Below are 14,199 nucleotides of genomic sequence, written 5' to 3' on the forward strand. Positions count from 1 at the left end.
CTATAAAAAATGTGTTTTGAAATCGTATTTTAAGAAAATCTTCTCCAGGAAAAAGGCGCCTATGTTTTCAACGTTGGCATTAAAAACAAATTGAAAAAAATTGTCGATTTTTCATGGGTTTATCTTCACCCGCATTAAAAAAAAAACGTTAATTGCACTTTCCATAATACTATCTCATAAGTCAGTAGCCAAAATTTGACACCTCTATCAATCGAACTCTAGCCGTAATGGTAAAAAAGGGAAGAAACTTCGTTCAATATCGTGCGTGATCAAAGAACGGCACCACTTAGCGTCTAAAATGGACTCCGCGCGGCAGTTCGTGGACGTCGTATAAGCCTGTTCCGGCATCTGCAACATCTTGGCACTATTAAACAATAATCAGGGCATCGAAAGAAGGTCCAGTTCCGAATCGCCGATGATCCTGAGCGACTTGAGAATCCATAGGAATATGAAAATGAAAATCGTTGAACAAATCGCTTCCATTTCCGTCGCAGCGGCAAGCAATGACGGCAAAACTCAAAACGATCATTTTAGGTGAATATCAGCGGAATTTCGATATGACACCTAAGTCCGCGAACCGGTCCAACAATCCCCCAGCTGCGTTCCATTTTCTGGACCAACATGATGCTAGAGCTTTATTCCAAAAAACAACGAGATGTATGTGGACAACATAGCAAACTATTGAAAAATTGTGTGGAGTTGACAGTTCGATGAGTTTGATAGATCAGTTTTTCTTCACAAAGCGGATATGGAGTAGCTCAGATAAGATAGAGACGATCGAACTAACGTAGACATAAGGTTATAGGCGCAAAATGTCAAGCTCTATGAAAAAACTAGTTGAATTTGCTGGAACTCCCAATATCTGAAGTCAACAACAGGGCTGTAATAAAAGGCAAACATCTCTGCCAGATTTATAAGAGTCTTTGATTCTCCGACAACTTCAAGATATTTGTTCCAATAACATCTTGAGTCTTTCCAGTAGACTTACTGCAATAAAGAATCGCACATCAGGTGGTTCTATGACACAGTACCTTCCTTCTCCAATAAAACGACATAAAGTTGGCCGAATTTCATACCGATCCCGCGCACAGACACACACACAGGATGTCACAGATTCCATATCAAATGTATGCTACCGGATCAGCCCATCACAACTCCGCTACATCCAGCAGGACTGAAGAACCACAAACACACACATCGAAGCCCATATAATAAATATTTCCATTCCACGATGGAATGTGTCGTAAAGACGATTTCAGCCAAGATCGGATGGATGGGTCGACCGTGGAAAAACGTGCACCACACTCCACGCCAACAATGCACAAAACAGCACCGCGCCGGATCGTTCTCTACGTGGGCCAAAAGGGGTAACTGGTAACAGCAACAGGAACGGTACAACAACAACAAAAAAAAGGTCAGTTCGGTTCGATTTTCTTCGCTTTTCCGCTCTCCGCACCCACACGATTCGGGCGGGCATAAAACTAAATGGAACGGAACAGATCGACGACCGAACGCGAACGCCAAAAAGCGGCAAGGTTTGCGAACGGTTGAGGTTGAACATACTCTGCCGCTGCTGCTGCTGCTGCTGCTGGTGAGAAGCGACCAGGAGATCCACAGTCCGTTATGCGGCGCTTGCGGATAAGTTGCAACTCTAGGGGGAGTTAAAAATTAAATCCGTACCATTAAAATCCAAGTCAACCTCGGCGGCCACGATATCGAGACCACGGCCGGCGGAACTGGGCGATCGAGCTGCGATAGTACTGCCGGCCGGCGGTTGCGGAAAAGGGACCCACCAACAAGGAAGCATCTCCAAGGGTTCCTTCCTCACGGTCTTCTGCAACACAATAAGAAGCACGTAGCATCGTTTCGGGGCCAACGCCGCCGCGATAAAGTATCGCACTCTAGGGAAGGGTTGCTGCTGCTACTTCTGCCTCAACACAGCCCGATGTCTAGGCTAGGAATTAGGTTCTTCTTGGATCTTCTAGCGCAAGATTGGCGCTGGAAGTTTGGGCGCGTTTGCGTTGCGCGCGCACACGGTCATTCTCGTTCCGGGTTTTGTGGCCAAGGAAAGCGCGGCAGTAGTAGTAGCAGCAGCAGCAGCAGCAGCACCAGAGCATGTACTTCTTACTTTGCACACATTTTTCTTCGCGTTTTTGTCTTATCGCGCACGGCGCGGACGCAAAAGAGAGATGAGGCATCGTCGCAACAACCTGGAACCGTGGATGGCGGTATGGATGCAGAAACATACAGAAAACAGCCCTTCCTACTCGGTGGTGATGGTGGTGGTTTTGTTGTGGCTGCAGGAGTACAAGCGATTGCCAGCGGAAGATTAATTGCGAATATATATTTCATTGCACCGGAGCTCGAGAGTCGGGCCCGGCGCGTTTATTGCACCCAAAGGGGGTGCACGCGGGTGGGTCGTAAAACTTGGTGAGACGAGAAAAGCCTGCTGGAGAGGTGAGCTTGACTAATTTTTATAATACTATTAGTTATTTCCATTATTTCTCATTGCCCGCGCCTTCCGTGCGCCTTCCTTTTACGTCACACCCTGTCGTCGTGCCTTGTCGTCTCGTAGAAAAGCAAACGGTTTTTTTTTGTTTTGCTATTATAAATTATCAAATTAACAAAACGAAAGAAGTTTTCTTTTGAATTATTAAATCTTCCGCAAGTCTGTGCAACACCCACCCAATGATCAGTAGTTTAGGGGACCCGGTTTAGCGGGTACAGTAAATCCGCTAACTAATGTGAGTCGCAGCAACCGCATCTAACCTCACATAAATCTTTCCACGGCACAGAAAAAATAATAATAAAACCATGACAGGGAAGGATTGTGTCGCACGGACACACAAATCGAGATTAGACGCTGCACCAGCAACCAATTCCGACACAGCACGCATCTGCCGTCCATCTGGTTGTGCATGATTTTATGTTGCTCTTCACCGACGCCGGTATTACTGTGCATAAATTCGGTGCAACAAGACACAGGGAGGAGCAGCGAATGGGCGCAGCAACGCAAGGTGTGTGGTGCATCCATTACATATGCATCGCTGTGTACCACTACTACTACTACTACCACCACTATTGCTTGCCAGAGTGATGCAGTGTTTTATTTTATGATGCCCTAGCTCGGGGACCCAATCCCATCTCTCGCTCAAGTGTCTTCGTGGGATAATGGTACAGCCAAGTTAAAGTAAGGGAAGAATGGTAGAAAAAAGATGGAGCAAAGATGAATACACTCCTTCTGTTGCAAGTGTCGCGAGTGGAAACACACAAACAAACACAACCTGAAGAGTGAAGAATGGAACGAACGAATAAATGGGCAAGTGGGAAGAGTGACCAATTTGAAGGTTTTCTCGCTTGGCGCCGCATTGAAATTTCTCGCGGCTGCACAGTGAAGAATGTACCATCGATATCGTAACGCAGCTGGAGTTGTGTGTTGCATATTTTTGTATTTTGAAGCTATTCTATCATGTGGAAGTAATGGGTGTAAACATGGAGAAATAATATAATAAGGTCTAAAATAATGTTTATTTTTTAAAAATGAATAGATCATTGAAGGGTAAAAGGTAAAAGCGCGTATGTCGAAAAACAAAACACAATTAAAAGAATTTCAAACATTAATATTTTGAGATAAAAGATAAAAGGTGTAAAAAAATGGAAAAAAATAAAAGATACAAATAATCACCCCATCGTCCATAAAGCATTTGAACAATAGAAGCAAAGATAAGAAATGAAATACAGACATAAAATACATTAAAACAAATTAGACGCATGAAATAAAATAAAGCATAATAGTACAGTAAAACAATAAAACTCTCAAACATTGAAAACTATGTCGAAAAACAATAAAATATATAATAGCTTTCTAATAAAACAGATAACAAAACATCAATAAACAAAATGGATAAACAATGAATATGAATATGAAAATGAATAAGTATACCCAAAAAACTAATAAATAAAATAAATAAAAATAATAATAATAATAAAAAGAATAAAAATAAAATAATAAATTCAATAAACACCATTAAATCGGCATAAAATAAACAAAAACGTTTAAAAGAACAAATATATCAACAATAGACTATTATATATAAAATTTTAAGATTATATGCTTTGAAAACTGATTTTAATGCTCAAATGTTCCGTTAAAAAGCCTTCCTCTTTGATGAACAACTCCCACGACCTGTTCCCATCCTCTTGAGTGCACTTTACACGCTCAATCAATCCATTTTTCTAGTGCACCAATCCAATCCGACAAGCCCCAAAATGCACCTCGCTCTGCACCGGACGACGCGAGAGACCAAGCGAATCGTACGCCGCCCCGTAATGCAATTAGCTCAGAAGAATTTTGTGCCGATGTGCTGTCAAAAGTGATCGCTATTAACATTGCACACAAATCATGGCGCAGGACTGTGCTCATCAAAGCCAGCCAAACTCCCACGGGACGACAGCGGGATCGACATCCGGACGATCCGCTTTGGCAGTATCGCCTCCAGGGTGATACGGACGAACACCATCGTACCCAAGACATTGCTCCTCTCCAGCCGAGTTAATGCTTCTGCACCGGCAATCCGTGCGGAGTTTACGTTTCGTTTCATTTTACGTTGCAGAAGCACACAACTCGCGTGTGTGTCTGTAAACGTGTGCTGTTTTACGTTCTTTTCTTTTCTGTAAAACTCTTCTGTAATCCGGTTGGAGCAGCAGCGCCAGCAAAGAACTGTAACGTACGACGGCATACTTGTTACCTCTTCAGCTGTTCTACTGTAACTCAGCTTCTTCTTTTTGCCTTAGCCGTTTTTTAAAGGGGGAGTCTCTAAACGGCATAAGCGTTACCTTCGGCTCCACGAACAAGGTACGGAAGGCCGGCGCTGTCGAGTAGCCCGAGCACCAGCGCGACCGGTGCAGCTTCCTAGAGACCGGGGCTACAAAGACGACAAATAGCAATTGTGAGCACAGCGGCGCAAGATCGCACCAGCAGCGGACAGCGATCAGCGTACGCCACCCCGATATAAGACACCATCACCACCTGGAGACGAACCGACCGGCAGCGGCTTGGAATATGTTAAATATTATTTACTCTTGCCATCCGTCCTCCCCGTTTTTTTGCTGCTTTTGCTCGGTATAATGGTGCCTTGGTAATATGCCGCGGCCAAAACGCAAGTAAGCGCAGGGAAAGATTATTATCGTTCAACCGGCGTGGAGCGAGTGGTTTGTTGTTTTTTTTTTTGTTGCTTTCGTTCCTTCGTTGTTGTGGTCATATCGTTTTTGTTACCTTGCTTCATGTCGGTTCCTTCATCGTGGAGCACCTCCCCCCCCCCCCCTGTTTCGATGGTTGCGGGGTTTATTTTTCATCTCATCTTGGCTCGCCCTTGTTTAGTGCGCGCGCGCGCCAGAGTAAGCGTTTATTTCCAGCAAGGCCTGGCGCAAAACATAGTAGAAACCGTGCACAGATCCAGTACGGTTTTAGCAAGAAGTTCCCGATTGCTAGGTAAATGCAACCTTTCGCTATGGTGATGCATTGGAACGGGAAAGGGTGGCTAAACAACAGACCCTGACCAAGAACAAATCTGAACAAATAGATTCTGAACATTTTAAGTTATAAATATTTATTGATTACTAATTACACACCTTGAAGTCAATTCAAGTCGTGTCACGCAAGACAAATGCAAGCAAGAAACAAATAATTTAATCTAAAACTAAATAACATGTCATTGCTGAATTAATACTATGCCATTAACATGTGAATTCATCGGACAAATAAAACAAGAAATACACATGCTCATATATTTAAAAAAAAAACAAAGAGTATGCAATGAAGGCATCATCAATGTGTGTAATATTGAGATAAATAGTAAAGTAATCGACACAATGAAACAAAACACCTTAAACAACAGCTATCAATCTAGTACGCCGCTAAGAGAAGAAGGAGTAATGTATCAGAGGAATTAAAACATGATGATGTTATCATAACGATTCTTCTCTGTAATTAACACTTTTGTTAGTTTAACTCCTCATAAATGCACTAAAAGGATCAAATTCATGTAAGGAAAAATCATACAAAATAAAGGTTTACAACTGTATTGAGTTCGGCATAGTGACAACTCCAAGTAATGTAAGTACCTTTGGATATTTTCGTTGTTTTATGCACTCACTAAAACGATCTCCAACTGGTTTGCCTGCCAGGGGTAGAACTGTTTACGAGTTGTTTAAACCACCGACCGGCACCACTTGGTAACAATTATCAAAAACACCATCACGTGCAACACACCTTCACAACCTACTTCGCGTACGATTTAACACAATTCACGCACAACACACGGGGTGTGTTTAAGTCTTGTACACAGATTATATGGAATACGTGAAACCATTGGAGATCGTACTCGAGAGGACTCGCCAAAAACCCGACCAACGCACCAGAGCGCAACCCGAAAACATCCGGCACGGAACAATACCGGACGGCGACTGAACGCTCCAGCGAAAGCTTTCCCGACCGCGATGCAAGTAAAAGATGACGGCGCGCGCGCGGTCGCTTTCAAAGCTCGACACACGCACACACGAGGTGAAACCGCCGAACGAACGCCCTTTTTGTTGTCGGAAAGCACGAATGCACACCAATACACAAACGATTGAACCGCAGTTGGCTGGACACCTTTAGGACTAGGGGCCGGTTGGGGTGTGAGCGGATTCGTACGCGGCAATGGTGCTCCGGTACGAAGGGACTGCTTATGGGAGCGATTAAGTTTAAAAATAAGTCGCCGCGATAAGGCTGAAAACGCTGAACCGCATGATTTTGGGGTTTGAATTGCGCACGGTAGACAGAGCTGTTGTATCATCGAAGTGAAATTGTTTAAAATGATTAAAATTGATTTTAGAACATAAAGGTAACATTGAAATTATGAATAAAGATACGAAGTAAAAAAAAACTAAATTTCTGAAATGGAATATAGAAAAAATATAACATATTTAACTGAAATTAAAACAAAAATATGTACATATACTAAACTGAAGAACGAAAGAATATGCAAGAGAATGTACTAAATATAAACAACTTAAAAAAACTACAAGAAACAAAAAGAGAGACAAATGAAGCTAAAACGTGAAACAACACGCAAAATAATAAATAATAAATAATAATAATAGTAAATAATAAAAACATAATTGAGAGTGATTGAATGAATATCTTAATTTGGCTTTTGTTTTTCTAGTGAGCTCTTTCTTTTACATTACCATTAAACAGATATTTCGTATGGTTCATAAAAAATAATATAAAATTAGCAGAAACATATGAATTAATACAGGGGTTTCCAGGCGTTCTCATAGCTATGCGACACTTGATTGACTTTTTCCTACTTCAAATGAACTAAATGTAATGGGAATTGGACTGTATAGCACCCTTGTTGGGCAAATCAAATAGGAATTTCCAAGGCGCCTGTCAAAAAAGGGTTCAATTACCATCATATGTAGTTCACTTCCAATAGGAAAGAGTCAAAGAAGTGTCCCACAACTATGAGAACCCCGGAAAAAACCCTGTAAAACAACAAAGCAACTAATATATTAACATTGCCATTAACATTAACTTGCTGACTATACTCATTGCGAATAAACATGCAACAAATCAATCAAAATTTGTGAAAGCTCCCTACGACACTTTACCAAATAAAAAAGATAACAAGCTTTTCATTGATCCAAAAAAAAGCAAACCAAAAAGGACACATTCCTATTTCCCGCGTGTGCGCGCTTTTGCTTAATGAGCCACCCGAGACACTTGCCACTGTTTTAACGAACAGACGGCAAGAGGACGTACAATTTACACAGCAAATGTTGTCTCTACACTCCAAAAACCAAGATGAACCTCCATCAAGGAAGATCGCAACAAACGGTGGAAATCCCCCCCGTCGCTTCAAGTGTGCTACAGTGTGCTAGAGAGAGCCTAGAGAACTGTCATCGAAAAATGCCATCGAAAATGATGCTTCAACATCTAAACCGAAACAACCGCACAGGCACAAAAAAAAAAGAAGAAACCGGTCGTTCTTGACCTTAGCAATAATGAGGAATTAGTTTTGTTTTTTCATAAGAGATGTGGGAGTTCTGTGTGCCTTACCAAAAAAAGGTTTCCAAAAGACATTTTTAAGCGATGAAAATGAACTCAGCCAAAGCCATCAAGCTACGTATCTCCTCCATAACATATTGAACCAAATCAATCAGATCAGGCAAATGATGCAAAATAAGGCAAATTACACCTTCAATCGTGAATGAGGTGATAATTTTTACGTTTGCCACCTTTTACGTGTGTGTGTATGTGTGCGATCATGCTCCAAGTGCCAAACCACAAATGGGGTACATAATTTACCACCCAACAACGGAATGATCCCAACAGAGAGAGAAGGAGCACACCACGGTGGCCGAAATGATTTACATTACGATTCGCCGTACAGGAAAAAAGGCAGAACGAGAATCGTGCCCATGATCCGTTTTTTGTGCGAAAGTGCAATCATTCCTTACCCTTTCGGTGGCCTTGATTGACCGGGTGATGCAGAAGATGCAGATTGCCTGGCCCAACCGATGGCGACGAGGATGGATTATGAGATCGATGGTAAATGCTTGCATTGGATTCTGATGACGCGACCGTACTTGAAGGAATCTGGTTTCGGTTATCGCGCTGGAACAATCGCCAGGAACATTATTTGGAGTGGTTGGCGCTGGTTGGAAGTGGTGCGACCGCTGCAACCCGGCCAAGAGTGAAGAGTGTCCAGTGGTGACGTTCACCGGTCAGAGATTCTGCCGTCCGTCCCCCCGCTCACGGGGGCTCAAAGAGAGGGTTCGAGTGATATCTTGAACTCATCGTGAAAGTGGTGGTGGTGGCGATGATGATGATGATGATGCGCACACCGTCTCCAGCTCCATCCATTCCAGCACAGTACGGCATAAAGCAAGTGCACAAGGTCGCTCGGGGCCATCCTGAAGGTGCTGGATCGATGGAGGGCTCCAACTCAAATGGTTCGCCACAACAAATTACCCACAATCAACACGAGCCACAGAGCCTTGAATGCTGTGGCTACTATTTGCTTACCGCTGGTACACTCAACGAGACCACCGATCACAAAAAGAGGGAAGGGAATCGGACTGGATCGGAATTGTTTGCGAAATGGAATCGTTGTCAGCCGATGGTGTGTATCGTGACAGTTCAATTGTGGTTTTGCACGGTGTGATAATTTGCCATAATTGAGATTTGGGGTCCGTTATGCTGATTATCTGTGACCGTGAAGGTTGTGCGGATGGATTCTGGACCTTCTACAGTGCAAAATGACCCAGTGAACTCGAATTACTATTTTTAAATCAAATTTAAATTGGATTCTTTACAAGTTTGAACCAAAAAAACGGTACTAAAGGTATAGAAATGCCTATCGCAGAAAGCTATTGCAACCACGAGTGACCACCATATTCCAAGTGACCCTCGTAAAGTAGCAGCAGCCGTCACAAACCGACGTCACCCGTGTCTGGGCTTCGGCACGGCGACTTCCGGTCGCGGGTACCTGGGTGCCCGTTTTCAAATAATAATACATTTATCGTACGTTTCCAATTTTTATTGACCGTACGTTTCCTGTCTCTGCAGAGCAAGAAGAGAAGAACAAAAAAACGAATAAAGAACAGAGAAAAAACACACACGCGAACATGCGTTTTGGAAGTGCGGACAAGAACAAAAACAAAAAATGGGAGAAAAAACGGACAAGCCGGCTTCCGATCGATGCACTTTTTGATCCCTTTCTTCTTTCGCCTTTTTTTTTTTGGGTTTACATACGATCGATCGGACACATCGCCGAAGACAATCTTCCGTGCGAAGGGTACGGAAGACAGGGTGGTGGAATTTCACATTTCATTCTCTTTTCGCATCGTTCTTCGATCGATAAAGGTTTTTGATCGCCGGGTGCGATGAAGTGTGTAGAAACGGTGAAAAGATGAAAAAGAAAAACAAAAAGAACCAACCGACAAACGCGAGGGAATAACCGCCCGATAAGGATAATGCAGGACTGGATAAGTTGTGGTTTATGCTTTCCTTAATGGGGCAGAGTTGTCGGTACTTTCTTATCGCACCGGAACAGTTAAGCACTGCTTGTTGAATTATTCTATCGTCGATAGTATGTAATAATGTAACTGCTGTGTGTTTACGTTAGTAAAAAGGACGCTTTTTAATAAACTTACCTGCGAAGCGAATGTACAACACAACAATCGCACCCGACACAGGCTTAGGAATAGGATTTGTACAATGTTTACGGCAATACAACGGTAATTGTGTATATTGCTTAAGCTCTTTCGTTACTAGCACCACGAACACTTTTCCCCCGTTTGTACCGCACGGAAGTAAACTAATTTGCACCAAAAAAGTAGCAAAAACAACGCAACTAATTTTCTACGCCCGCACCAAAACGATCAGCTGGCAGCTACGAAAACCTTCGCTGTGCTTGGGCCAGAATCACAACAAAGCGCTTGCACAGTGGTTGGTCCTGTGGTGGTGCATGGTTGACAAACATATTTAGAATTGCAATAATTTTTGCGGTTAATTGTTTGAATTAAGTTGAAAATTAGTTTGATAAATAAAGTTTAGTGTGAAATGTGTTTTCAAATCGATCGGCAATAAATTGATTTGAGAAATTAATAAATAAAAACTGAACCCCTTTGTGCAATTCGCTTTGCAAGATTTTCACGTTTAAAGTACAATGTTCAGTACTTACATCCTGATGGGATCGTGTGTCATCGCTGAGAGTACTCCTTTCAATTCAACATTTTCAACTTATTTTCCAAAATCCGATGAAATGTTACCAAATAATGTGAATCATAACCTTTCTTATGAATTACATCATTATGTTGTGTAATATCTTAGACATATGACCACGATGCGGCCACTGTGCTTCGTGTGTCAAACTTGATCATGACCGCTGTCATGATCATCGTGCGCGCGGCAATGAACAATAAACGTCATTCGTTTACGGATCGTCGTACCGGCAACATCTTCAGTCTTCTTCTGTGTCGGTTTATTTCTTCTGCCTTTATTCTTCTGCCTTCGGACTGTGCTCAGTTTGAGTTCATCGGTTGATTTGAATTAATTCAAATTAATTCTAATCATTACATCTCAGAAGTGGGATACGTCCTATCGACTACACCTGTTTTGCTGTTTGCACCCTCACGATAAAAAGTATAGCGAAAAGTGTGTGCGTGTGTATGTGTGTGCGAGGTGACGCCACGATCCGCCATCGCGATGCCTACAAAAGATGAGATGTTGTGTGCTCTTGAAAGTAAGGGCATAGAAGTCCCCGTTACGGCTTCTATTCCACAAATTCGGAATATGTTTTCTGAAAACGTTCTACAACTAACATCAGCGGAAGCAGTCGCAACAACCTCACGAGGTGAGATATGCCCCCCGTCGAGCACCGCCATAGCCGCCACCACCACCACCTCCGTAGCTACCGTCGCGGCAAATTGCGCATCCACCATTTTGAAAGGCGACAACGATACCGATTCTGCCACCATTTTGAGTGCTTCCGTAGCTTGTGCTCCCATCGCGCTTAACAATGAGAATTCTTCTTCGCTTCCTGCTAACGCCGACAACGAAAATGAACTCAACGAAATGCGACGACGCTTGGAACTTTTAGAGCTTCGCCAAAGGGTCCAAACCCTTGAATATCAATCGGGAAAATTTTCGGCAAGCGATTTGAAGCTAGATGGAATTATTGAGCCTTTTACTGGAGACGATGCATCAAAGTGCATCATTGAATGGCTTGACGAGCTAGATCATCACTTTTCTCTGTGCCGCGTCCAAGATTCTGATAAATTCTTCTACGTGTACCGTTTACTGAAAGGATCTGCTGCTATGGTCGCTAAAGCCTCTCGTGCTTCAACACTGCAACAATTAAAAGACGAGCTGGTTGCAAACTTTTATGTGACACCCACGACCGAAGGCGTCTACCGACAGCTGCGTAACCGTCGTCTCTCGCCCCATGAGACAGCCCTGCGTTACGTATTAGATATGCAGCGAATCGCCAGTCGCGCATCCGTTCCTGAGCCTGAATTAATTAACATCATCTTCGAAGGGCTTGGCAGTCCGTCCCACACCGCTGGAATGCGTTTTCTGGTCGAAAAAGTGGAGGATTTGAAGCCACTTTTGAACAAGTTCGAGGCGATTCGACCACGATATGTTGCTAAATCATCCGAGACGCCCTTTCCCAGTGATCGCAAACGGGTTACAACTAATCGGGGAACAACACCAACAACTGTCCGTTGTTTCAATTGCTCTCAGTTTGGTCATCATCAGAGTGCTTGTACACGCCAACGCCGCCCACCAGGAGCTTGTTTCCGTTGCTTCCAGCTGGGACACAACTATAAAAGCTGTCCGAATGCTGAAACCAGCGCTGCTGCTTATCCGGATGCGGCCAATCGCGTTGATATCGATAATGCAGAAACACTGCCATTAAATGAATTGCACGAGGTGAGTGCTTCTTTTCTTAAGTCAGGGAATATAATCATGACAGTCAAAGAATATTCCTTATTTGATACAGGTAGCCCAGTAAGCTTTATTAATGAGAAGATCGTACCTTTATGCCTGCTATCTGATCCAGTTCCTTCCAACTACAAAGGTTTAGGAAATTCGCATCTTTATACTCGTGGCCAAATACACTGCCGAATTCAATTCAGGGAGACGATTCTCCATCACATGTTTGTTATACTGCCACATACATCTATGGCATGGCCAATAATCATAGGGAAGGATCTACTTCCAGCACTTAATGTTCATCTTATGTATTTCAAAGATCACATCCCGCTTAAACGAACTTGCATTATCCCTACAAAAACTATAGAGGAACAAAAAAGGAACGTTAGCAAATCTGGTATATTAGATAATGCCTTTAGTGAAATCTGTGCTATTGATACATTTGAATCTGAATTTAAACTTGATACTGGCCCTTCTCTATCCCTCGAAGAGACTTCAACCATTTTGTCTATTTTTGAAAATTCTTATATAAATAATACTTCTAAAAATAATGAACTATCAAATCACTGTATGAAAATTAATCTAACTAATCAAACTCCTATTTTCACAAAACCTCGGAGATTATCATACGGGGAACGTAATCAAGTGAAGGAAATCGTTTCAAACTTACTTAAAGAAAAGGTTATAAGACCTAGCAATTCTCCTTATGCTTCGGCTCTGGTACTCGTGCGAAAGAAGAATGGAGAGGTTCGAATGTGCGTGGACTATCGACCGTTAAACAAAATTACTGTGAGGGATAATTACCCACTACCGTTGATTGAAACATGTTTAGAGCATCTTAGCAACAAAAAGTTTTTCAGTTTACTAGATCTCAAAAGTGGCTTCCACCAGATAAGGATGGAAGAATCTTCCATTCCCTACACTTCTTTCGTCACCCCTGATGGTCAGTACGAGTACACCAAAATGCCCTTCGGTCTTAAGAATGCCCCCTCTGAGTTCCAGAGATTTATTAACTCCATTCTTCGTGAATTTATCGATGATGAAAAAGTGGTCGTCTACTTGGACGACATTATAATAGCCTCCTTGGACTTTCAGTCTCACTTAAAAACCCTTCAGGCAGTTCTAGAGAGAATCAAACAATGTGGCCTTGAGCTTCGCGTTGACAAGTGTAAATTTGCGCATCAAGAACTTGACTATCTAGGATACAAAGCAAATGCTTTCGGTATTCGACCTAGTGATCGGCACATTCAAGCCATTAGAAATTATCCGATGCCTATTAATGTTAAACAACTCAGAAGATGTTTAGGACTCTTCTCTTATTTTCGACGCTTTGTCCCTTCGTTTTCTTGCATTGCTAAACCACTCACTAACTTACTTCAAAAAGATGAATTATTTAACTTTGATACAAGCTGTTGTGAAGCATTTGAAACATTGCGAGAGAAACTTACTCAATCCCCTATCCTTGCTATTTTTGATCCCAAAAAGGAGACTGAGCTTCATTGCGATGCCAGCTCGTTCGGCTTTGGTGCTGTATTATTACAGAAACAAGAAGATAATAAACTTCATCCTGTAGCTTATTTCTCGAAGACAACATCAAAAGAAGAGGCAAAGTTGCATAGCTACGAGCTAGAGACGCTTTCCGTTATCTATGCACTTAAAAGATTCCATGTATACGTACATGGGTTGCCTTTAAAAATCTTTACTGACTGCAA

At 42.5% G+C, this 14,199-nt stretch overlaps 1 protein-coding gene across 3 annotated transcripts in view; it reads right to left on the minus strand.

Moving 5' to 3' along the window:
• LOC1270999 (protein N-terminal asparagine amidohydrolase) overlaps positions 1–10,484 on the minus strand; it is a 36,503-nt gene extending 26,019 nt beyond the window's left edge. The window contains exons 1-2 of one of the 3 annotated variants that reach the window (XM_061662657.1): positions 10,204–10,468; positions 8,506–9,610 (exon numbers count right to left, since the gene is read on the minus strand). The gene's annotated coding sequence lies outside the window, so the exon portion shown is untranslated. Of the gene's footprint in view, positions 1–6,123; positions 6,463–8,505; positions 9,611–10,203 lie in introns of those variants that run through there. The other 2 variants (XM_061662655.1, XM_061662656.1) reach the window with 2 other exon arrangements.
• Positions 10,485–14,199: the final 3,715 nt, after the last annotated feature.

Source organism: Anopheles gambiae, chromosome 3, assembly GCF_943734735.2.
Source record: "Anopheles gambiae chromosome 3, idAnoGambNW_F1_1, whole genome shotgun sequence".
NCBI lineage: Eukaryota > Metazoa > Arthropoda > Insecta > Diptera > Culicidae > Anopheles > Anopheles gambiae.